This window comes from Carcharodon carcharias, chromosome 19 (assembly GCF_017639515.1).
Source record: "Carcharodon carcharias isolate sCarCar2 chromosome 19, sCarCar2.pri, whole genome shotgun sequence".
In the NCBI taxonomy this organism is placed as follows: Eukaryota; Metazoa; Chordata; class Chondrichthyes; order Lamniformes; family Lamnidae; genus Carcharodon; species Carcharodon carcharias.
In genome coordinates, this window is record NC_054485.1 from 4,480,256 (window position 1) to 4,506,241 (window position 25,986).

A 25,986-nucleotide genomic window follows, 5' to 3' on the forward strand; every position below is an offset into this window, starting at 1 on the left:
CTCCCTGTGTTCATCTATACTGGGCAAGTGCCTGTGATATACTGAGAAAATTACAAGCAAAGAGGAAAATGGCAGCAGGGTGATTTAGAGGAAGTTTCGAAACCTGGTTCGCAGTGCTGCCTGGTGGCGAGAGTCTCTGATTACATTGTGGCCTCAACACTGGAAAATTGACACAAAAACTAATATTGGGAAAAGCTGATATACAAGTGCGAACAAAAGGTGCAACACCAGGAAGTAAAGTTATTAGACAAGAAAAGTGTAAATCCTAGATCTCTTGTGACATTACTTATGGTAAATGAGAGGCTACTCCATTTTATAACAATGGGTTTACTCGGAGCACTTGTGACAATTGCAGGGACAGGAAATACATGTTATATATTAAGCATTGTTTATTTGGCCTGGGGTTCTAGAGGGTTCTATTTTTCTGAAAAGCCTTTATAGATGTGACAATAGAAATATATATCTTTAATATCTTAAAGCCGCGGAGCCTAGTTAATCTGGTAAATCCAAGTAAGAGCTGCAGATGTTAAAGCTTTTGTTTCATTATGTTTTTGCTCTAGGTTTCCATGCCTGATCAAAAAACATTGGAACAGATGATTTGAATGTTGGCGTATCTTTGGTAAGTTAAGTTAAATCAAAAGATCGCATTAAGATAATTTCGTGCATCCATAATAATGAGCAGTGTTTTATTTTTGTCCTGAAGAACTATTGGAATCAGTCCATGCCTTCAGCACGTTTACCAATTCAACTAGGTTACTTACTGTTACTCAAGACTCAGCCATTTGTCATTGTCAAATGAACATAAGCATTCTGTAAAGTTATACATGTATACATTTTTATGAGCCAACTGTGAAGGTGACTGCATGCTTTCAGCCAAAGGCTATATGGATTTTCTGCTGGCACAGAGTGAAAGGACACATCCAGTCTGTTAAGCGTATCTTCATAAGTGTTGAAGTATTCTGTTCATATTCTGGGAGGTAGAAAAGAAAAGAAGCAAATGTTTCTAAATAGCTTGGAACAGACAATCCAAAAGCCTCAGGATTACACCCAACATGTTAATGAAGCCATGAATAGAACGGGTGAAATGGACATTCCTGCCTCAGCCCGATTTCAGGAGATTTGGATTCGTTGGGTCATTTTCAACTTGGATAATCATGTCATGTTGGCTTGGCCACCTGTTAAATACCCTCTCCTGACTTGATTTAAGCAGAAACAAAGATCGGTGGGTGGGGGGCGGGGGCGGAGTGTTTAAGGGTGGCTGATTTATACACATTTTAAGCTATTGACTGAAGTCCAAAAATTGCCCCCATTGAGCCTTCCTTACTGTTATGCACCTCTTCAAGCTGGTGCACAATTGCCAGGTAAAATCCAAGATTTAGCCACGTGGTTGGAAAGTTCCAGCTTCATGAGGGTTGAATGAGACACCCAGTTATATGTCTTAGAAAAATTGATGGAAGCAAAGCAAGTGGTTTTTCCTGTGCTTCATTCTCTTCTGCATTCCTGTATAAAGCCATAACCTTTCCCTTGCATTCTTCATGGGAACACATTACACATTCAAAACACAAGCTGCACTAACCAAGGAACCTTTTCAAGAGCTATTGAAGACAATGACATTCCTTCAAAAGAAATGTGGTACTTCTTTTTGTGGATAATGTATTGCTCAGTTTTCCTGGGTAATTTAGTCTGCTCCATCTCAACAATAAGCTCACCAGTAAGATTGGCTCTCTCTCTGGGCTACTTAAGTCATTTGGTCACAGAAACAAGAACCCTCCTTCTCTGTGATAGTTTTCCCTTTTTCCTACAAATCCATTGGGTAGCTTGGTCATGAATCTCACACAGGGTCCTGAGGAAGCTGATTGCACGCTGGCTTTTTGCACAGATTCTTTTACAATGCTGGAGGCAGATCTCCATCAGAGAGAGTATTTTGAAAGTATTGACTGGAATTTACAAAGGTATCCACCCCATTATTGATTCATGCTGTCACCAGGGGTCCTGGGCAATGCTTGCTGTAGCTTGGACACATTTCTTTGTTTCTTAACTGGTCTTTCTTCTCTCTCTTCAAAGATGACAAAGTTCTAATACGGGTTAAACTTGTGGCATTTCGCTCAATAAATTTTCATTAGTTTGGACCTCCCAGGCACATGCCCTAGAAATCTATGGCCAGCTGTGGGAGGATGGTTAAAGCAAGCATGGCTCCTAGCTTTGTGGACATGTTGCTGAGCACCATGTAGGGTCATTCAGCCTAACAGCGAGCACTGATATTTGTCATAATCCCTTACATAAGGATCTGGATAAAGCAATTGCTGATGTACACGGTTGACAAATAACATCAGGTTCAGACATCAATGATATCAAGTGAGCTGTCGTATTGCTAGCTATGTTGAAGGTTGATGTTCATTCATTAATTAGTTGCTGAAGAAACTCAAGAGGCTTGGGATGCTGGAATTCTTTGCTTAAAGGCGAGGTATGCAAGCTTATTTATCCAGGGTTTACTGCCTTCCTTGAGTAGGTTGCTGTTAAAATCGATATTTGATGGCGCACGTTGTGTTTCCATTTGTGAGTGGCAGGATGGGGGCAATGGACTGCTGTACATTATGATAAATTGTATTGTTAACCAAGTAACTTGGAAGGAGTTTTGGCATCAACTGATCACCAAGCCCATACTTGTTTGTTGTCTCATGCAACTGTTATCTTTCATGCAAGGCCTCTTTGAGGATCTCCATTTTATGGTTCAAATGGCCAACTAGATAGAATTTAACTTCTAAATGAAGTGATCTGTAGATCAAACTCTGCGGTTTAACTTAAGATTTGCTCACATGAGGAACTGTCCACACTTAAAATAATTTGGACTCTTGGGGCTATGAGGGTAAATATAACTACTTAATTGACAATACAGCAAAATGGGCAATATTGGATCAGCCACTCATTATACAACTCTCCAATTTACCTTTTCATTGATTACATTACTAAGCGTTAAAGTTACCCATTGGGACTCAGCATCCAAATAAAAGGGTCCAGTAACTGCTTGGGCAACAGTTAAGGTTGGCCTGTCTGTTTTAGGACAAGACATTGCTAAGAAATAGCCAGAGTTCCTTCTCTTAATACCAATGAGAGTTGTCAATTAATGCACCTGCATGCAGTTGGGTTGAGGAAACATTAGATTTGGCTGTGTTTTCCTCTTGGTCAAATAGTCTATCAGCACTCACTGTCTAAACTTGTCAATGAAAATGAGAAAATTTGATGAGTTGCTAGAAGCTAACATCATGGAATCACAAATCAACAGGAATGTATAGAATAGCTTCATAAAGGGAGTGGTGCTTTGTATTAACTTACCGCTAAGTGCAATGTTCCACCATTTGATGCCACTTATGCAGTTTTATTTACCCTAGTACTTCATCAGAAGTTAACAGGACAGTTAGTAATGTTATTGACCATGATTAGATAACTTTGAAATGACAGTGTTACTTTAAAATAGATTTGGAAGTGGCAGTAAAGTACTTGAGGCAAAATGAGGTGGAATAGAATTGAAATCATTAAAATCCACTAATGGACTGTTATCTTAAAAATGCCAGAAAGTCAATTGGCAGTCTTCTTTCGAGTCACAGTGGATTTGAAATGTAGGGCAACTATTACAGTTTCCAATATATATTTTTTGTAATTTGGAACCTGCACAGGAATCATTTCAGTCATCTTCAGCTGCTTCATCAGTGACCTTCCCTCCATAAGGTCAGAAGTGGGGATGTTCGTTGATGATTGCACAATGTTCAGCACCATTCATAACTCCTCAGTTACTGACGCAAGTCCATGTCCAAATATAGCAAGGCCTGGAGAATATCCAGGCTTGGGCAGATAATGGCAAGTAACATTCGTGACCATATCCAACAAGAGAGAATTTAACCATCTTCTCTTGACATTCAATGCCAATACCATCACTGAATCCCCTACTATCAACATCCTGGGGGTTACCATTGAATCAACTTATCTAGCCATATAAATACTGTGGCTACAAGAGCAGGTCAGAGACTGGGAATGCTGGGTAAGTAACTCACCTCCTGACTCCCCAAAGCCTGTTCACCATCTACAAGGCACAAGTCAGGAGTGTGATTTATACTCTTCACTTGCCTGGATGAGTGCAGCTCCCACAAGACTCAAGAAGCTTGACACCATCCAGGACAAAGCAGCCCGCTTGGTTGGCACCCCATTGATGTGCCAGTGCAGCAGTCCTTGCCATTTACAAGATGCATTGTGGCAGCTGACCAAGGCTCCTTTGACAACACCTTCCAAACCTGCGAGCTCTACCACCTAGAAGGACAAGGGTAGTAGATACATGGAAACACTACCACTTGCAATTTCCTCTCCGAGCCACTTACCATCCTGACTTGGAACTGCAAGGCAACAGGCTCCCCATGTTAAAAGACTCCATGCACAAACACTTGCCCTGGGCTCCAAGGCAAGGGTCCTCCTTGCTTTGTGAGACTACAAGAGAGAGAGAGATCCCAGAAATATGGGTTTCACTGCTCCGTGACAGGTGCTAAAATAAAAAGACTGTGTTCATGCCATTCAGCCCCAGTGTAGACTCAGGCCTTCACTGACTTTCAGATGCATAGGGAAAGGCTCTAGTTGAATTCTGGTTTCAGATGAATGATTGTCTTATTCAGTTACTGAGATGTTTACACGTACTGGTACACCATGGTGACCTAAAGTACCTGTTTACTGCAGTTAGGAAGCCAGTTTCAAAGTAAAATAAGATGGAAGTTTAGCTATTTATATTATAGGTATGATGAAGGGGATTGTGTGGATGTTATTTAAGGAAGTGTTTGAGAACTGACTGAGCAATAATATCACCAAATTCTTATGAGTTTTTCAATACTGCTTGAGCAAACAAAATGTTTGAGATAATCTTTCTTTGATTAGCTATTTTTATACCTCAGGCTATGATTGTCCTGTCATTACACCTAATGAAGTTTCATATGTAATTTATTTTTTTGATGAATGTGACTTGAAGTGCTGGAATGAACAGATTAAACCCCTGTTGTGCTCTTCAGTGAAGTCCTAACCATTGGCAGTTCTTATCTGTCACACACAACTTTTTAAATCAATGGCATGGGTTCTGCAAGCTCAGGGATATCAAGTTCTGATTGTGTCAATAAATGAAGAAATCACCTCAATGAAGAAAAGTAGTATACATGAATACAGGCACAAATGTTAAAGATAGACTGCATAACTGTTAAATATATATGTCCCCAGTGATCCAGCAACTGGTTCTGCTAGTTGACACCAACAGATTCTCTTGTGTATGGCAATATATGTGACAGTTCCTCAAGTTGCCTTACTTATGACCTTTTATTCACTGGTTATCATCTGTGCTTCACTTCTGACCCACACTGAGCTTCTACAAATCCAATGCAAACACCCCTCTGTACATTTCAAGTATTCATGGACGGCAATGATGAAGAGTGTACAGAGGTTGTTTATCTGTGCACTCTGTCTCCTGGGCCTGAACTTGTCCACGTGTCATGGGGGCTCGGTGGGAGTGGGCGGAGACGGTCGGGGAGTGGGCGGAGACGGTGGAGGAGTGGGCGGAGATGGTCGGGGAGTGGGCGGAGACGGTGGAGGAGTGGGCGGAGACGGTGGGGGAGTGGGCAGAGACGGTTGGGGGAGTGGGCAGAGACGGTTGGGGGAGTGGACAGAGACGGTGGGGGAGTGGGCGGAGACGGTCGGGGAGTGGGCGGAGACGGTGGGGGAGTGGGCGGAGACGGTGGGGGAGTGAGCGGAGACGGTCGGGGAGTGGGCGGAGACGGTGGAGGAGTGGGCGGAGACGGGTGGAGGAGTGGGCGGAGACGGTGGAGGAGTGGGCGGAGACAGTGGAGGAGTGGGCGGAGACGGTCGGGGAGTGGGCGGAGATGGTCGGGGAGTGGGCGGGGACGGTGGAGGAGTGGGCGGGGACGGTGGAGGAGTGGGCGGAGACGGTGGGGGAGTGGGCGGAGACGGTGGAGGAGTGGGCGGGGACGGTGGGGGAGTGGGCGGAGACGGTGGGGGAGTGGGCGGAGACGGTGGAGGAGTGGGCGGAGACGGTGGAGGGGTGGGCGGAGACGGTGGGGGAGTGGGCGGAGACGGTGGGGGAGTGGGCGGAGACGGTGGGGGAGTGGGCGGAGACGGTGGGGGAGTGGGCGGAGACGGTGGAGGAGTGGGCGGAGACGGGCGGGGAGTGGGCGGAGACGGGCGGGGAGTGGGCGGAGACGGTCGGGGAGTGGGCGGAGACGGTCGGGGAGTGGGCGGAGACGGTGGGGGAGTGGGCGGAGACGGTGGGGGAGTGGGCGGAGATGTGGGGGAGTGGGCGGGGACGGTGGGGGAGTGGGCGGGGACGGTGGGGGAGTGGGCGGGGACGGTGGGGGAGTGGGCGGAGACGGTGGGGGAGTGGGCGGAGACGGTGGGGGAGTGGGCGGAGACGGTGGAGGAGTGGGCGGAGACGGTGGGGGAGTGGGCGGAGACGGTGGGGGAGTGGGCGGAGACGGTGGGGGAGTGGGCGGAGACGGGCGGGGAGTGGGCGGAGACGGGCGGGGAGTGGGCGGAGACGGTCGGGGAGTGGGCGGAGACGGTCGGGGAGTGGGCGGAGACGGTGGGGGAGTGGGCGGAGACGGTGGGGGAGTGGGCGGAGATGTCGGGGAGTGGGCGGAGATGTGGGGGAGTGGGCGGGGACGGTGGGGGAGTGGGCGGGGACGGTGGGGGAGTGGGCGGAGACGGTGTGGGAGTGGGCGGAGACGGTGGGGGATTGGGCGGAGACGGTGGAGGAGTGGGCGGAGACGGTCGGGGAGTGAGCGGAGACGGTGGAGGAGTGGGCGGAGACGGTGGGGGAGTGGGCGGGGACGGTGGGGGAGTGGGCGGAGACGGTGGGGGAGTGAGCGGAGACGGTGGAGGAGTTGGCGGAGACGGTGGGGGAGTGGGCGGGGAGGGTGGGGGAGTGGGCGGAGACGGTGGGGGAGTGGGCGGAGACGGTCGGGGAGTTGGCGGAGACGGTGGAGGAGTGGGCGGAGACGGTGGGGGAGTGGGCGGAGACGGTCGGGGAGTGGGCGGAGATGTGGGGGAGTGGGCGGGGACGGTGGGGGAGTGGGCGGGGACGGTGGGGGAGTGGGCGGAGACGGTGGGGGAGTGGGCGGAGACGGTGGGGGAGTGGGCGGAGACGGTGGAGGAGTGGGCGGAGACGGTCGGGGAGTGGGCGGAGACGGTGGGGGAGTGGGCGGAGACGGTGGGGGAGTGGGCGGGGACGGTCGGGGAGTGGGCGGAGACGGTCGGGGAGTGGGCGGAGACGGTCGGGGAGTGGGCGGAGACGGTGGAGGAGTGGGCGGAGACGGTGGGGGAGTGGGCGGAGACGGTGGGGGAGTGGGCGGAGACGGTGGAGGAGTGGGCGGAGACGGTGGGGAGTGGGCGGAGACAGTGGGGGAGTGGGCGGAGACGGTGGGGAGTGGGCGGAGACAGTGGGGGAGTGGGCGGAGACGGTTAGGGGAGTGGGCGGAGACGGTTGGGGGAGTGGGCGGAGACGGTGGGGGAGTGGGCGGAGACGGTGGGGGAGTGGACGGGGACGGTGGGGGAGTGGGCGGAGACGGTGGGGGAGTGGGCGGGGACGGTGGAGGAGTGGGCGGGGACGGTGGGGGAGTGGGCGGGGACGGTGGGGGAGTGGGCGGGGACGGTGGGGGAGTGGGCGGAGACGGGTGGGGAGTGGGCGGGGACGGTGGGGGAGTGGGCGGGGACGGTGGGGGAGTGGGCGGGGACGGTGGGGGAGTGGGCGGGGACGGTGGGGGAGTGGGCGGGGACGGTGGGGGAGTGGGCGGAGACGGTGGGGGAGTGGGCGGAGACGGTGGGGGTGGGCGGAGACGGCGGGGGAGTGGGCGGGGACGGGCGGGGGAGTGGGCGGGGACGGGCGGGGGAGTGGGCGGAGACGGTGGGGGAGTGGGCGGAGACGGTGGGGGAGTGGGCGGAGACGGTGGAGGAGTGGGCGGAGAAGGTGGAGGAGTGGGCGGAGACGGTGGGGGAGTGGGCGGAGACGGGTGGGGAGTGGGCGGAGACGGTGGGGGAGTGGGCGGAGACGGTGGGGGAGTGGGCGGAGACGGTGGGGAGTGGGCGGAGACGGGCGGGGACTGGGCGGAGACGGTGGGCGAGTGGGCGGGGACGGTGGGGGAGTGGGCGGAGACGGTGGTGGAGTGGGCGGAGACGGTCGGGGAGTGGGCGGAGACGGTCGGGGAGTGGGCGGAGACGGTCGGGGAGTGGGCGGAGACGGTCGAAGAGTGGGTGGAGACGGGCGGGGGAGTGGGCGGAGACGGGTGGGTAGTGGGCGGAGACGGTCGGGGAGTGGGCGGAGACGGTCGGGGTGTGGGCGGAGACGGTGGAGGAGTGGGCGGAGACGGTGGGGGAGTGGGCGGAGACGGGTGGGGAGTGGGCGGAGACGGTGGGCGAGTGGGCGGGGACGGTGGGGGAGTGGGCGGAGACGGTCGGGGAGTGGGCGGAGACGGTCGGGGAGTGGGCGGAGACGGTCGGGGAGTGGGCGGAGACGGTCGAGGAGTGGGTGGAGACGGGCGGGGAGTGGGCGGGAGGAGCAGGAGGAGTCGGGTCCAGTGCTTTTTCGCGCATGTGCACGAGAGAGCGCTTCAACCTCTCTGAGGCATGAAGCTAACTCAGGGAGATTGAAGCACCTTTGAAGAAATTGAATCAGCGTGTTAAAAAATTAATGAAACATGTCCCCATAAAAAGCTTTAATTTAAAACGCAAAAAGCTTTAGGAAACCCCCATCCCGCTCGTGGATGAGGTTTCCTAAAAAAAACGTAAAGGCTGCTTGGCCTTTTCGCCTGCCCGCCAACTGTAAGATTGGACGGGCAGCGTTCATTTGAAATCAGTTACTTTGTAAATGGCCTTAATAGGCCTCTCAATACTTGGCGGGTGCGCAGCCAACTCCAGCGCACACCCGCTGGACGAAATATGGCGAGACAGCCGGGGTGCACACCCAACATCATCGTGCTTCATTTATTTGTGCTGGTGTGTCGGACCCATCCCCACACACCGACTGTAAAATCCTGGCTGTACAAACTGAGTTACGAATAAATGTTGGGAGTCGGGGTATTGAAGGAGAAATTATTGAAAGGCAGTAGATAGTGTATTTGTGACTGCAGGACAGCCATTGTGACTGATCAAAATTTTAAGAGTTTTTGACATTTGTCTCTTAACTGCTTAGGAAGTTCTTATTAATGACCATTATGGCAACAAAAATTACCTACAACAGTAATTTAAATTGCCTTTGAGTGCAAAATGAAAAAGACAAGATTTAATTTTTATGCACATCAGTGCCAAAGACCATAGCAAGGGAGATTTATCAGTATTCTATCAATATTACTCAGTAAAACTTCGGTTAAGTTGTTTTAAATATGTAGATATTCAGAGAGACAGGATAACTTATTGGTATGACATAGGGTTAATATTTTCATATTGGTGAACCTAATTGATATACACAATGATATAGGTTTATGAAGATTTATAAATGACACTATTTTCAATTGCTTGTCACTATTGCAATGCCATTTTATCTTTTCCACATGGGTAGTGGAATAATAACAGAGGGCAGAATTGTATAAAGTGTGGTTATGGGTGGGAGAAAGGATGTTTTACCCGCTGGGCACAATGGCGGGTATTCACGCCGTGTCATCCACTTCCCGCCTCATTATTTATGCAGCCACAGGAGATACACCGTCTCACTGGTGGGCGGCCTCTGAATCACCCACACTGTTACCTCATCATTTCCTCACTCCAGATGCCATATCTGAACTGCGGCCACGCACAGAGTTCTCAATGCTTGCAGCCCAGGACTGTTCCAGTGAAGACTTGGCTTGATGAGTTCAGTGACCTATCACTGGAATGCCTTTTAGAGGCCCACCATGCTGTCCTCTACCACCTGCTCTGGCCACAGGATGTCCAGCAATCTCACCACTCCAGCTTGGGAGGTGTTGGCAGTGGGTGTCAGTGCCAGTGCTGCACAGAAGAGGTTGGCCATCCAGTGCAGAAAGAGGATCAATGATCTCATCCGTGCTGCCAGGGTAAGGCAGCCATCTCATCACTCTAAACTCACACATTCACTGGCATCTCACTCACTGCCAGCTCAAGGGACATCACCACTCACTCTCTCACACACACACCCTCACATCTCCATCTGGTCTCACCTCCTCTGGAGGCTGCTCCTCAGCCCTCACCATCTTGAGGCCACTTGCACAGATCAACATGTGCCCCCACGCTCACCCTGCAGCCTCTTCCCTTGTCTGAGGCCACTTCTCCCCCTTCCCCAAGCAAGCCCTAGTCCTGTAGCCATTGGAAAGTCACCCCTGCCTTATGGCTGGTTTGGTAGGTAGAGACCTGCCCATGAGCCCCTCCCTAAAAGTGATGTGGTGCTGTTTGTGAAGCCTGGCACTGATGACTGCGAGTGCTGCCCGAAGCAAGGTTGGCAAACAAAGCTCGAAGTCCCGAGTGAAATGCAGCTCGCCAGGTATGTGGGGCTTATGTACAGTTGTGAAACACACTGGTGTGCCCGGATGATCCAGTGTGGGGAATGATTCCGGCGAACAGGGCTTATAATGAGATGCTAAAGTCATGGAATTAGGTTTCTGAAGTGCGTTGGCGGGAAACGCAGCCTGCCAGGGTGGATTGGACGATCACAAGTTGGCTTCGTGCCAGCGTCAAACCAATTTTTGGCTCTCGCACCATGTTGTCTGCTCATGCTTTCAAACATGCCTGTCACCAACGGGAGCGGAAAATTCCGCCCATAATCTTTTGAAAGCTGCAACTTTGCTATTGCAAACATTAATGTCTACTGAATGGCCAATTATATTTAATTGTATGCTTTGCTGAATTAGTTTTAGCCAATCAAAATGATTATTCCTCTTATTCCTGTAGCAGTTACCAGAAGATTTGGAATAAAAAGTGAAAGGATCAGATGACCAGAATATTTCCCACAAAGTATTTGTAATGCACATAGAATGCCTGTGGTTCAGTTACTCTGGGTACTCATCCCAACTTCACAGCATTTACACAGCTGCTTCTGGTGAGAAACCAAGAGCTTCCTTCCACATCTACCCTCCATAAACTTAAAATCATCCAAACTCAGCTGCCCATATCCTAACTCATACCAAGTTCCGTTCACCCATTACGTATGAGCTCAATGACCTACATTAGCTACCTCAATGTTAAAATTCTCATTCTTGTTTTCAAATCCTTCCATGGTCTCACCCCCCTCTACCTCTGTAACCTCCTCCGGCTGCACAATCCTCAGAGATATCTGCACTCATCTAATTCGGGCCTACTGAGCATCCCCAATTTTAACCGCTCCACCATTGGTGGTCACTCCTTCAGCTGCCTGGATCCTAAGCTCTGGACTTCCCTCCCTACACCTCTCCATCTCTCATCGTCTCTTTCCTCCTCTCAGACTCTTGTTAGAACTATGTCTTTGACCAAGCTTTTGGCCATCTGCCCTAATATCTCCTTATGTGGCTTGGTGTCAAATTTTGATTTATAATGCTCCCGTGAAACCCCTTGGGGCTTCTTATTACATTAAAGGTGCTATACAAATACAAATCCTGATTGCTATTGTTCTTTACACTGCACTGTTACTGATAATAAACTCACAAAGAGAGGGGTGAAATGTTTGTGCCATTTTAGGGGTGGGTTGGTGAGGAGCACACTGCCATGTTTGCTGCAGCTTGAGCCATATTGTCATTGCTATACAGGTAAAGTACCTCAAATCTGGCTACCTGAAAACCAGCGATGTCTGAAAACTGGACACTTTTCTCCCCCACACTCACCGAACCCTGACCCCATCCGACACAGTGCAGTGGCAGAGAGGGTTGAACTCACCCAGGAAGAACAAAAGGCTCTTGCAGAATCCAGTGAGGTAGAATATTTAGTTCTGTATTGTACCTGGGATCAAGACATCCGCCTATTCTTCCTACAGTACAGGGTACCTGTACTGAGTTTTGCTGCCTTTAAGGCCACCTAAATAGAGGCCCATGGGCTTAAATACAAAAATTGCACTTGATTCCCCAAAGCCTTTAAGTTCCATGGGCGCTGGTTGCCTTCTCGCAGCTGGGCCCAGATCAGTTCAGAGAGAGCTATTGAAGAGTACTGTAGAACCTTGCATGAATAAAAAAGACAACATAGTTTTCAGTTACAACTGCAGGGTATTTTTAACATTTCAGTTTAATCTTTTCTCATTTTAAATAGGGTATGCACATGGGGGAAGTGGGAGAGGTGAAAGAGTTATTAAATCCAATGCGTGAGAAGTGAATTAATATCAGCAACAACATAGCCATTGACCTAAAGTGCTTTGCAATCATATCATTTGGTTTTCCTGGATCTCCTATTCATTGAATTAAAGCCTTCCAGTTTGAACTAAGGCATTCCAATTTTTTTTCCTGAAAGCCGCCAAGTTCCGAAATCTGGCACAGGCTCAGTCCTGAGGTTGCCAGATGTGAGGTACTGTACCTGTATTACAAACTTAACAGTAAAGACGGGTAGTTGAGGAATAATTTGGGTTTATTTAGCTACTTCCAGGGAACATGCCTCTACTCTGAGGGCAGAATTTACAGTACCCCGCCAGTGGGTTTGCAGGCAGATGACCTGCCAACTTCCCCTGCCTACCTGCCCCCCGACCTGTCCATAATTTTATGGGGGGCTGGGGGAGGCGGTGAGGCCTACAGCCCATTGAGGCCTTTAAGTGGCCAATTAATAGCCACTTAAAGGCCACTTCCTTCCTGGCCACAAGTTTGAAGCAGGTGAGAGTGAGTTGGGGCAGGGTGGAAGCCTGGTAGGTAAGCCTGCTTGGGCCTTAGGTGGGAAGGAGTGGAGGGGAACCCCCCCTCTCTGGCCCTCTTTCCACATCAGCCCCACCCCCTAAGGCCTGTCCTGCTTCCCCAGGTGCTCCCTCCACCATAGCCTTTCCATCAAGAGCCTTACACCCCCCCCCCACCCTTCACCCCCACCACTTGAGGGTCTCCTCTCACATCCCCACCAAAAGATCCCCAATGTTCTGGCTCAGAACGATTCTGGGGAATAACTTGTAGGCCCCGCAGTATCCATCGTTCCCAATCAGATTGGTGATAGTTCTCTGAGGCGGGACTTCCCCCCAAGTTTAGGGTTGAAGTCGCTCCTCCAGCCAATTAAGGTCCCTTGGAGTGTTAAACAGCTGTGGAGCAGCTGGCATCGCTGGGGAAAGTATCTTCACCAACCCTTAGGATGGCAGGACAGGGAACCCCATCACCATTATATTCTGCCCTTATAAACTATTCAGGAATATTGTTCTGAAATTATACCCAAAGACTAAGGGGGAAATGACCCCCTTTACGATCTGGATGAATTCACTGCATGAGAAAACTTTACACGCACAGTTGTGTGTATATGTTGCAATTTGCAACTGTGTTTCTGGCATTTTCACAAATGACTGGGGAGCACATGTATGTACAGCACATCAAACCTGTGAGTGACCAAACTATATGGCTGCCTCCAACATGAATCCCTTTTATTATCAAGACAGCAGAGCTCCCTCCTGAGGTGCTAATGGAAACCACTTCTCTTGGTCTACCTCCGAGACGCTACCCTGTTTGTTTTGCTCCTGAACCCAAGCTACAACGGGCAGCAGTGAAATCAGTTTGCTATCTGAATGCCAAATCTGGCTATTCTCGGGAAGCTGAGAATATCAGGATGATGAGCTGTGAAACCTCCTTACAGCTTAAGCAGCTGAGATATGCACTGCATGTCGTGTTGGTCACAGTGAGTTATGATTTCTGTCAAGCACATGTTAGCTGACTGCGCATAATATTAAATATGTTGATTTCTTTATTGACTGGATTTTAGTTTAGATGTTATCTACTCACAGCCATTGCAGCATTTGTGTAACCGTCAGCATCCGAGTCCCTGGAGTTTATTTTTCTGTTTCTAATCACTGGCCAAATGCTTCTGCTGGAAAATGCATGTGAATGTGGCATGAGAACTTGTCATCACCCCATGATTCTGTCGGCTGCTGATGCACGTATCTTTGGGTCATATGCAAAGGATGATCACTCGAGCAAGTACCCTGAGGTCCAATAGCAGCCATGGAAATGCAGCCCAGCATGAATCAGCATCTTCGGTTGAGGAGCAAAGAAAATTGGAAGAGGTCTAAACTTAAAAGTCTTGCCATTCTACCTGAGAAATTTCCTGATGCAGGGAATGAATAGACTCATGGCGGATAGAACTTAATGCAGAGAAGTGTAAAGTGATACATTTTGGTAGGAAGAATGAGGAGAGACAACATAGAATAAAATAATTCTAAATGGGGTGCAGGAACAGAGGGACCTGGGGAGTATATGTGCACATATCATTGAAGCTGGTAGGAGAGGTTGAGAAATTGATTAATAAGGCAGACAGTATCCTAGGTTTCCTAAGTAGAGGCAATAAGTGTGAAAGTGAGGAAGTTAAGATGAACCTTTATAAAACGCTGGTTCAGCCTCAACTGGTGTATTGTGTCCAATTCTGGGCACCACACTTTAGGAAGGATGTGAAGACATTGGAGTGGGTGCAGAAAAGATTTACGAGACTGGTTCCAGGCATGTACAATGATAGATTGACAAAGCTGGGACTGCTTTCTTTAGAGAAGAGAAAGTTGAGAGGAGATCTGATAGATGTGTTCAAAGTCTTGAGGTTTCTGGACAGACTAGATAGGAAGAAACCGTTTCCATTGGATGAAGTGTCGAGAATCAGAAGACAATGATTTAAGTTAATTGGCAAAAGAAGCAATGGCAACATGAGGAGAAACTTTTTCACGCAGCGAGTGGTTATGACCTGGAATGCGCTGCCTGAGAGGCTGGTGGAGGCAGATTCAATCAAAGTTTTCAAAACATAATTGGATAATTATCTAAAGGAAAAAAAAATGAAGGCTATGAGGAAAAGGCAGGGTAGTGAGAATAGCTGAGTAGCTCTTATAGAGAGATGGCATGGATATGCCAGGCCAGGTGGCCATTTTTGCTGTAACCATTTCTGATTCTATAAAATCAAGAAAACCCACTATTTGTGAAATGCCTCAGATGCAATTCGTTCATTCCTTAATCAGGTCATTTACTAGAATCCGTCACCAATGTATAAACTGTTATGATTTGGCAGGTGATGTGTACCAGACAGACCGAACCCACAAGGGAAACGTGGCCACGCTATCACAACGGTTTTGCAATTTGTATTTATTACGAGAAGATTTGTACACTGAATTCAGAGTTAATGAGCCCACTAACATCTTTAGAGATTTTAAAAATTACATTAAAACATTTATTAACTAAAGATTTCAAGCACATAAGATTACAGTCAATACTATAACAAGTCCCAAAATTCCTAATTAACCTGATTCCCAACTATGCACCCTCTTTAAGGCAACAGTCCAAAATAGATTTTAAATTTACGTAGGCAATCCAGCAAGTTTACCTCAGCACCCGCTCGATAGTGGAATTCCAAAGGCTTTTCTACGACTTTGGTTACTGGACACAGCGGACTCTGCAAAAGTGGCTGGAGGCTTTTTCCCTCAAGGTTTTACAGTCCTTTTAGATCTTAAATGGCCCCCCAACATAGCCTTCCATCCTTCTTTATATGTGTTTCTCTCTCTTCAATCTGTAAATTCCATTGTTCTATATGTCTTTGGAAATTTACTTTTCCTATAATATAAAAATCTTTCATGTTGCCAATATGGGAAAAATAAGCACTCTGCTTGGCCTTGCTTATCTTGTTAAACATCCTATCATCCCTTTGAAACCCAAACAACCCCTTCACATATCTAAGAATTTCCTTCACACCCAACATGCTTCTCTCATCCCTCTTCTTCCAACCATTAACATTTCAAATGCCTTTTACCCCTAACTTCTTTTGATAATCTCAAGCTTGCAGTCTATCTGACTCTAATTCAATTAAATCATACAGACAGAACTACGCATATTCACACTCATAAACCTACTTTTTAATAAGTAACAATAATATTATGAAAAATATGATAGTTTCATGACAAAACCATATCTAGCAAATTTTTTTTCACTTAATTTTTAACTATTTTTATACTAGTTTGTCAAATTTTCCTCATTTTACACTGCAGTAGGTGCACAGGAAGAACACCGTCTTGAAATATATCACTGTTCCTTCACTGTCTCTGGGTCAAATTCCTAGAGCTTCCTACCTAACAACACTGTGGGTGTGCCTACACCACACAACGGCAACAATTCAGTAAGGCAGCTTCCTTCTCGCAGTTGGGGATGGGAAATAAATGCTGTCCTTAAGGCAATGCCAGTGACACCCATGACCCGAGAACACTTAGAAAATATGCTTTTCTTCAAAATTAAAGACATCCCTTTGATCAAGTTGATTGCTCGAGTCTTGAAACAGGAATTTAGTAAGCATTCAATCTGAAAACCTATAAATGTGAAAGCAATGTCCCATTAGATATTGTTTGCTCATATTTATGGATGTTGTCTGCAGATTATGTTCCAGTGTCTAATTGCTATGCGTTTGGTCTAGGTTGTGTACAGTCCCATGCTTTTCAATTTCCCTACTGAGCAATCAACTGAGGATGAGATGCCAGAAAAAGAAATTAAATCATACCTGGGAAAATTGAGCAGGGAAGGCAAATTGGGGGAAGAGAATTCAGCACTGATGTACTTTAATTCGACTCCATGCTGCTAGTATCATTGCAGATGTGGGTGAAATCATGTCAGTCCTGCCGTACTGAAACCAGAAAATTACACCCCCAGCAGTTCTGAAGCATTTTGCAATCAAAGATGCGCACAGTGCTGTCCATCAAAATCCTGACTAATTTACAGATTTTAATGTTACACTTGTGTCCATAGAACCTTTGTACGAGGCTCCATCAGTTCTCTCAGGTGAACAGAAAGATCCTAAGGCAATACCTTGAAGGAGAGCAGGGCAGTTTTACCCGGTGCCCTGGCCAAAGTATTTCCCTCAATCAATATTACAAAAACAAATTATCCAATCATTATCACACTGCTGTTTGTGGGAGCTTGCCGTGCACAAGTCAGCTGCCACTTTCCCTATATTACAACAGTAACTACACAACAAAAAGTACCTCATAAAGCACGTTGGAATGTCCTGAGGTTGTGAATGGTGCTATGTAAATGCAAGTTTTCTTTTAGGAAATCAGAAGACTGCATTCGAGCAGAATAGAATGCAATGAATTTTCAGTTCCGATGTAGAGCCATTAGACTGTAGATCTTTTGCCTGCGGCTGCCTTTATCTTTCACTGATGTAGTGTGTTAATTAGAAATGTTCGATTTCTTTATCTCACTCAGTCTCATTTGTTGTGCAGTTGTAACTGAAGCCTAATTTGTGACTTGTCTAATTTCACAAGGTGCTCAGCACAGGCAATCAGAGTCACTCATTTGAAATGCATAAAATAAAAACCCACATTAAATGCCTGTGAGATAACTATCTAACCAATATCCTTAATACTGGAAAATTAAATAAGTAACTTTGCAGTTTTGTCAGTGCTTGCAGGTATCAAGACAGGATGACCGAGTTGCTGAATACATAACCGAACACTTGAAAATAATCACTGAGCATTGCTGATTGATTATGTACATAGTGCTTCCTAAATTAGCATCAGTTTTACAGATCAGTATTGACTTAAAAAGGACTAATGAGCTTGCACATCTGTAGCACCTTTCATGACTTCACAATGCCACAAGGCACTTCACAGTCAATGTGATATTTCTGAAGTGTAGTCAGTGTTGTAATGTAGGACGTAATGGCACCCAGTTTGTGCACAGCAAGCTCCCACAGATATCAATGAAATAAATGACCAGATAGTCTGTTTTTGGTGGTGTTTTTTGAGGGATAAGCATTGCCAAGATGCCGGGAGAATTCATTTTGGAAGAGTGCTATGGGATGTTTAAAGTCCTGCGAGAGAGTTAGACAAGGCCTTGGTTTATCATTCATTTGAATAAGAAGTCCATCAAAAGTGCAGCATTCCCTCGGTGCAGCACTGGTGTACCAGCCTAGATTACATTCTCAAGTCTCTGGAGTGGGGCTTAAAATTGTGGCCACCTGACTCCGAGACCTGGGTGCTACCATTGAACCGAGTGTTGAACTGAAAAGATGGAGAATAGATTTGCTTGTGGAGTGTTTTAGACAATTGAATACTGAATTTGTTTGTCAGGTTGCTGAATGTTCCCTGTCCTCAATCAGTTAGAAACAATGGGATAGAAACTTGGCAATGATCTCATGTGGAAAGTAATCCACAAGAACTCGTGCGCTGGGAGCACCAATCGTGTCTCAGGTGGCAGAATATGCTGGTCCTAAAGATGGCGAAAGTTAAGAGTGTGGGGTGAAGGTGGTGGGGTGTGGGAGGTGGCTGTAGGTTCTGGCCAGCAGCACAGTTTTAATGTGGAGCATGATAGCAATGAAGAACCCCGTGTGGGCTACGCAGTTAGTTACCACCCACCACCCCGGCTTCTGCCCCAGCCTTACCCCCCCACCCCCACATCCACTACATAGCGATGCTAAACAAACGAGTTCTCCCCTACTATTTTAAATATCAGCAGATTTGTTTTAGAGTTCTGACACACTGAGCTTTGCCAAGAGGAGCCACTTGAAGTTTTGGTAGCATCAAGGACTGAAATCTAAATCAGTGCGTCAGCACTGTCAGTGGCACCTGCTGGTCATGCACCCTCCAGAGGCCCAGGATCAAACCAGAGGTGAGTGAGGGTAGGTTGGGGGTCACAGGAAAGTTGCAGCTTAGAGTGGGGTCGGGGTCGAGGAGGGGGTCAGAGGCAAGGGCAGGGGAATGGCTTTCAGCGACCCCACCTTCCCAATGCATGGACCCCTGCTGAAAGATTGAGTGTCTTTCATCAAGGAATTCCACCGCCCCCCACAACCCCTCGGAAGCCATCAAAAGAACTTGACAGGGTTTTGCTTTTTAGACTTCCTGTGTGACCCCTGTGTTGTTTCATATAGCTCCTGTATTGCAGAAGAAAAACTTGTGTTGAAAGTGTAAGGTGTCAGTGTTGGCTGAGTCAGAAACACTCTCACTTCTCAGTCAAAGGTTGTGGGATCAAAGTCTCACTCCAGAGCACAGAAATCTAGGCTGACACTCCCGTGCCTCACTGAGGGAGTGCAGCACTGGTGAAGGTGTCATGTTTCAGAGCTGTGAAACTGACGCACAGCCTGCTCTTTAAAGTGGATGTAAAAAAATCCATTCCAGTATTTCAAAGAAGCACAAGGCAGATATCCCTGGCATCCTGGCAAATATTTACCTGTCAATTAATATCGCAAAAACAGATTATCATTTTCAGGTTGATGTTTGTGGGAACGTACTGTGCACAAATTGGCTGCTGCATTTCCTACATTACAACAATGACTACGCTTCAAAAGCACTTCATTGATGGCAAAGGCCTTTGTGATGTCCTGAGGTGGCGAAGGTGCTTTACAAAATCATGTCCTTTTTTATGAAAGGTATACTACATTATATTGAGGAATAGGTGTGCACTCTTATAGCTCTGTAATACTTTCTTCAGATTTACAACACTGTATGCTGAAGCCAGTATTTATTCAGGCATGAATTCAATCACCATACATCCTACAGTGTTTGCTTAGTAAGAAGCCTTAGATGAAGATCATGTTTTGCTTGCCACAGGAGTCTTCCTATTAAAAGGCTGCTGCTGCATTTGCTTCCGGGCATCCTTCAAATGACATGAAAGGATTTTATCTGCATGCAAGTGAAATAAAGTTGGAAAGCACTATGTCAAGCTTTTGCTGTCAGAGTGTTTGAAGTATTTAATTGTGGATGACACTGCATACTTTTTCTGTACATAGTGCTAACTGCAATGTCTGCAATTTCTGCTCGTATTAGTCCCAGTCGCCATCCTTGTTCTTACTGACTTACATTGGCTGATGGTCCTATCGGGCGAAACCTCAATTTTTAAAATTCTGATCACTGTGATCGAATGTCTCTGGCCCAGTTATGCCCTGTCTTGTAACCTCCCCCAGCATTGCAGCCCTCCAAGATTTCTGAACTCCTCCAAATTTGTTCTCTTGTGCATCCCTGATTTTCCTCCAAGGTCGTGCCCTGGAATTCCCTCCTAAACCTTTCCTCCTCTGTACCCACACCGCCCTACCTCCCTCCTTCTCTCTCTCTCTCTCTCTCTCTCTCTCCCTCCCTCTTCTTCTTTAGGTCATTTTCTGAAGCTTCCATCCTTGATCAAGCTTTGTGAAAATATCTCATCATGTGGCTCAGTGTAAAATTTTATTCGATAACGCTTCTGTGAAACACTTTCGAAAATTTTTATTTTGCATAACGTGTTACATAAAGCAAGTTGTTGTTGCCAACACATGAGCTGTGCTAAAAGTGGTAACGTCAGCGGTAAAACCCCAAATGTCACGTGTTTATGGTATGTGAAAAATACCTTGAAGGAGCAAAGTCTTGTACGTTTGCCTGCAGGATTAAATGGTAGGAATTTGAACAGCCAAGATTGCTACTGGAGGAAACTTTAGGCTGATAGTGTTAGAAACAAAGGCCTGGATTTTACAGCCTTGCTGTGGTATGACCCACTGTGGGGGGATGCAGTGGGCCAGTCAAAAGCCCATTGACTTTCAGCAGGACTGGATGATCCCGGCCACAGGCAGGGCTGGAAAATCCCACCCATGGCTGCTTTATCTGTTGAAAGTGCCCTTTCTCAGGCATTTTCTTCATGGATCCCACAAGAGAAACCCGCACTAGTTTGTGTAGAGGGTTTGGCAATGAGGCCATGGATTTTGCAGGGAGGTCAGGTACCAGATCACAGTTTCATAGAGCTGGTTTTTGAACATTTGGGAAGGAAAAACCCCTAGTGCCTGCTTGGGAACTGTAGATTTATGAGGAACGCTCACAGCATCATTTCTGTCTGGAGGAGCTTGAAAATGTGCCCGTTATTTGGCCAAACCTTAACTGGTGGCAAGAAGACGTCTCCTTAAAATAATCATTTACTATTTAACCCATTGTTTTGGGGAAAAGATGACCTTGAACAAGTTGCATTACAATACAGAAATCGAAAGTGCTAGATTAAAGCAGGTCTGGCAGCATCTGTGGAGAAAGAAATGTTTCGAGTCAAATATGACTGTTCTTTAGAACTTAATACAAGTTGTTAACTACCTTGCAGATAATTTTGGTCCAGTTTAATAAATGCCAGGTACACTTTGGTTGGGAAATTAAGTCACTCATGCATCATTTAAGTAATTGCAAGCCATTGAAATTTAAGTTCAGTGTAGGTCTCTGTCCAGTTCCAGTTGCTGTCACTAGAATTTGTACAGTGTAGGGATGAACTTCCAGCTGTTCTCAACAGGTGGTGAATACTGAAGTTGGCATTTGGCATGTTATGAATGCCAATCTTTGTTTAAGCCCTGGTGCATGATTCTTTCCACTTATATTATTAGAGCACATTGCCCATTGGACATGTTCCCCATTTCTGCGATTTTTTTTGGAGTTCTCCCACAACCACATTTCTCCCTTTCTAATCCACTCCATTTCTCAGTCTGGGTCACAGACTTTCCACACACCCCATTAGGCATTCTGTCAATGGTGGGCTGCAATATTTCCGCAAGCCTAGGCTGATTCTGTCAGCCTTCTACCCCTCCCTGTTCCCTGCTAAGCTGTGAGTTTTCTTCAAGGGACCCTGTAATAACGTGCAACCTAAAAACTTGCTGAGGCTGGAATTCCTACTTTAGACTTCTGGATTGGGGACCAATCAACCAGTCACCTATTTTCCAGGAGGCTCCATGTTTTTTCTAAGTCGATCGAGATTGGGCTTGATTTTGCGGTCAGTGGCCTAAGCAATGGCACTCATTGCTGACCTTGAAGGAAGCTGGCCACAAAGATCTAGTGATCTCTGTTTTGTGGATTTCCCCTTTCCTGACAATAGTTTAAACCTGGTGCCAAGTCCAGGGGGATCTCCAGGTGTGCAGCAGCAATGAGGTCAGCAAGCAGGTAACCAGCCAATCACACTGAAGAATTCACACAAAGCAAGCCGGGGAGTTAGCAGCTCCTTCACTTTTGATGTAAATTTTCAGAGCAAAATGATTGATTGTAATTGGATTATGACAGCTAAAATAAAACTAAATAGCCTTTTTAAAAATATTATTTCAAAGCGTGGAATTTTTATCATAATGGAAGGTTTCGACCCTGTAAATATAAAGGCTTTTTTGGAGCCAGTGGGGGTGTTTTGTAGTAATTATGAAGATGGTGCACTGTTAAAAAACCGGTTATACTCATTCAATAGGATTTAACTTTTTCAAGGGTTGTTTTTACATCATGACTAGCAACATAAGAGTTTCTGTAAGAGTTGCTTAGATTTCCCACTGATTGTAGTTTGGGGTCCCTCGCTCTCTGGGGAAGCGTAGAATCGATGGCAGCAATGTCTGGATTTCTGTATCGTTCTCCACGTGTACAGAATCCTGAGGCTGCTGCCAGTTTCAGTAGATTAATGACTGTGACAGTTTCACCATCATTACCACTGCATTATCCCTGCCATTATTACCCACGGTCTATTCTCTGAATTGATATTATGCACTTCAAACCATGATAAAGTACTGTTCATCAGCAATACCTGAATCGACTCTCTGGGCTTCCTTCAGACATTCTCAGTTTTGTATATTACTTGGTGATAACAGCCTGAATAATACAGCCAGCTCTGAATGTAGTCACTAGGCAGGTACCCAACATATCATTTGCAATACATGTTCTCAAATTACAGTATGTTTCAACATAACCACACAGCATAAATCTTGTACTAATTGGATAACAGGAATCCTGTTTGATTTCTCCATTAGGGATGAATAACTGAAGTGTATCAAATTTCTAGTTAAGCTTAACCACATGTGGCCAGCCCCACATCTCTGAATTCTCAGACAATGTATTATGTAAAATCCAAAAATTATGTTTGTTTAAAAAATTACTAGTTTATGGTATTTTCTCTCTTTTCTATTTTTTTGATTGGAATGACACTCACCTTGCTGGACCTCATGAGGTCATTAAACCTTTTGTGTGCCATCTACAAGATGCACTGCAATAACTCATCAAGGCCCCTTCCACAGCACCTCCCAAACCTGTGACCACTACCATCTAGAAGGACAAGGGCAACAGATGCATGGCATCACCACCACCTGCAAGTTCCCCTCCAAGCCATTCATCATCCTGACCTGGAACCATATCATCGTTCCTTCACTGTTGCTGGGACAAAATCCAGGAACTCCCTCCCTACCAGCACTGTGGGTGTACCTAAAGTACATGGACTGCAGGGGCTCAAGTAGGAAGTTCACCACGACCTTCTCAAGGGCAATTAGGGATGGGCAATAAAAATGCTGGCCTTGCCAGCGAAGCCCATGTCCCTTGAAAGAACAGAAAAAAACTGTACCCAAGTCCTGGGCACTACACTCCTGTTGCTTACCCCCTCTGCTACTTCCAGCCATGCCTGCTTCATTTGACTGGGTGGTCTATTTCTCCCCTCCTCAGGGAAGAGTCAGAGAACTGGGGGGCGACCATCCCATGTCTTCCTTCCATTCCAGTCCTTCAGCAGCACACTTGCTACAGCCATTCAGCCCCCTGCCAAGGCCCCTTTAAATACGGAGCTTTTATGAACAGAGTGCAGGTCGCCATCACACCATCACACTCTGTGATCTGTCAGGAGATCAGGAAGCTGAAACTAGATTGGCTGCGTAAAATTCTGCCCAATAGCAGAATTTACACAGTGGGATATTCACCTAATCTGTCTGATGTGTTTCCCTGGTTACAGCCACAGCTGATGTTATTTGCTGACCAGGCCAAATCCCAGAGGGGCCCTTGTTTTACTGATCATAACTTGTTTTCAAAATACAAAACAAAAAAAAAAGAGGGGAAAACTGCTGATCCCAGAAGCATAGAATCCAGGTAACAATTTTAGTATTTTAACATTTAAAAATTTATTAACAAGAAGAAAAAATGTAAACACACAAGGTTAAAATTATACAGTTGAAACAGTGTTACAAAACATCCCCAAAAAACCCACTTGGTCTGAACACACAAGTAAACTACTTGGCAGCAGCTTCCTTATAGATTTTTATGGTTAAAAAATCTATAACATTAAACAAGGCAAAAACTGCTGCTACTTTCTTAAAGTCTATCACACAACTTCTCATTCTCTTCCACTCTACTGTGGAAATCCAAAGGAAATTCAAAAACAGACTGCTCTCTGCAAACAAAGACTTTTCTGGCTTGAAGCTGGGTGGCTGCTTCAAATTCACAGCATTTCTCAGACAGAGCTAGTCTCAGGACCTCTCCCACACACAGCCGCCTCAACTCAACTACATATCTTTTCTTAAATATCTTTTTTTTCTCTTTCATCTTAGACTCCATTGTTCTAAGCATCTCTTTGAACTCGACTTGCCCAAAATATAAAAATCTTTCATGTTTTCCTATTGCCTCCACTTTCAGGTCAGATAAAATTTAATAACCTTCCCTTGTTTAATTATGAAACCTTTAGAAGTTGTAAACCTGTCTTTGAAATTTAAAAGTTGAAAAGTCAAGTCTCAACTTATTACCTAATGTAAATCTTAAAACCCAACCTGTTTACTTGTAATTCCAACTTCACCATAGCCTCTCATTACAAATGTATGCATCTAACACTTTACCTTTTATCTCTCGGTTCCCATGGACAAGCTGTCTTTATGAATCTTCCCCCAGTTTAATTAATCATGAACACACACACACACACACACACACACACACACACACACACACAGCCTTCTTTACATAATACCACCATAATTCCCTGAAATGTTAAAATAATAACATCTATTTTCACATCCTACATTCCAACAGGAATTGCACTTCACAAACACTTTGCTGATAGTGAAGCATTTTGGAATGTCCTGAGATCATAAAAGGTGCTACATGAATGCAGTCTTTCTTTCTGTGATAAATGCTTTGCATATTTGTCTGAAATACATTCCCTGCTATTTTACTGCCACTGTTTGTCTAATAAACCAAACAGCTTAACATCATCACTAAAATAATTGAGGAAGGAATGGCAGAAAAATATGCTGAGTGTTTGTTAACTAATATCATGCGGCATAAATTCAGGGACTGCATCACATAATAATAAATCAGATAACTTCCCACATCCTTTAATTTAAAAAAAAATGATTAAATAATGCATGCTTAACTAAAGTTGTTTCCCCACAATTTTTATGTACGTAAGGATAACTCAGAAATCTGTTACAACCTGACGCTCTACATTTTTTATTGATCGACAATGGGAGCACAAAGTCTGAAAATGAACCTTGCAGGGTGGGTTTCATAGAGGCCCTCATGCTTCCATTTACTTCAAACTTCAGTACATGCAAATCCATCACACTATGAGCCCGACTGCCAGTCTTAAATTGGTTGTCAGCATAATTTTTAGCACACTGTGATTTATTTAATAAATATTGACCAATCGCGAATCACACCTCATGTTGGACACTGTGTTTGAGTTTTGTAAGCATGGGCTGGCTGGGCACAGTCTGTACCTTGCCCATTGTGAATAGCAGCTGGGACCTGCTGTTTGATACGATCCGCCAGTCTTTGGGACGTACTGCCTATATACCTAGCATCACACTGGCACTGAAATATATATATGACATTCTTAATTTGTGTGAGAGGCAGAACGTCTTTTTAGCTTGATGGCAGCATCCTGTTAGTGGCCAGTACCATTCATGTTGTTACTGCATTGTAGCAGTGTAAAACAGCTAGCTTCACCTGTTGCTCACATTTTTCAGATACCATGCCCTTCCAGAGTAACCTGAAGTAGGTTGGGAATCTTTCAGGGTCAAAACTGATGGCCTTAGGCCCGTTCATGAGTTTGCGTGATATACAGCGTGAAATGATCTGATCAGGATAGCAGTCAAATGAACTCCCTTTCTTTGATGTACAAGTTGAGAAATCTGCTA

At 46.2% G+C, this 25,986-nt stretch overlaps 1 protein-coding gene across 3 annotated transcripts in view; it reads left to right on the top strand.

The window, feature by feature from the left end:
• LOC121291387 (tyrosine-protein kinase Fyn-like) overlaps nt 1–25,986 on the top strand; it is a 313,003-nt gene that overhangs the window by 129,352 nt on the left and 157,665 nt on the right. For all 3 annotated transcript variants that reach the window (XM_041212480.1, XM_041212482.1, XM_041212481.1), the window contains one exon: nt 561–619. The gene's annotated coding sequence lies outside the window, so the exon portion shown is untranslated. The remainder of the gene's footprint in view (nt 1–560; nt 620–25,986) is intronic.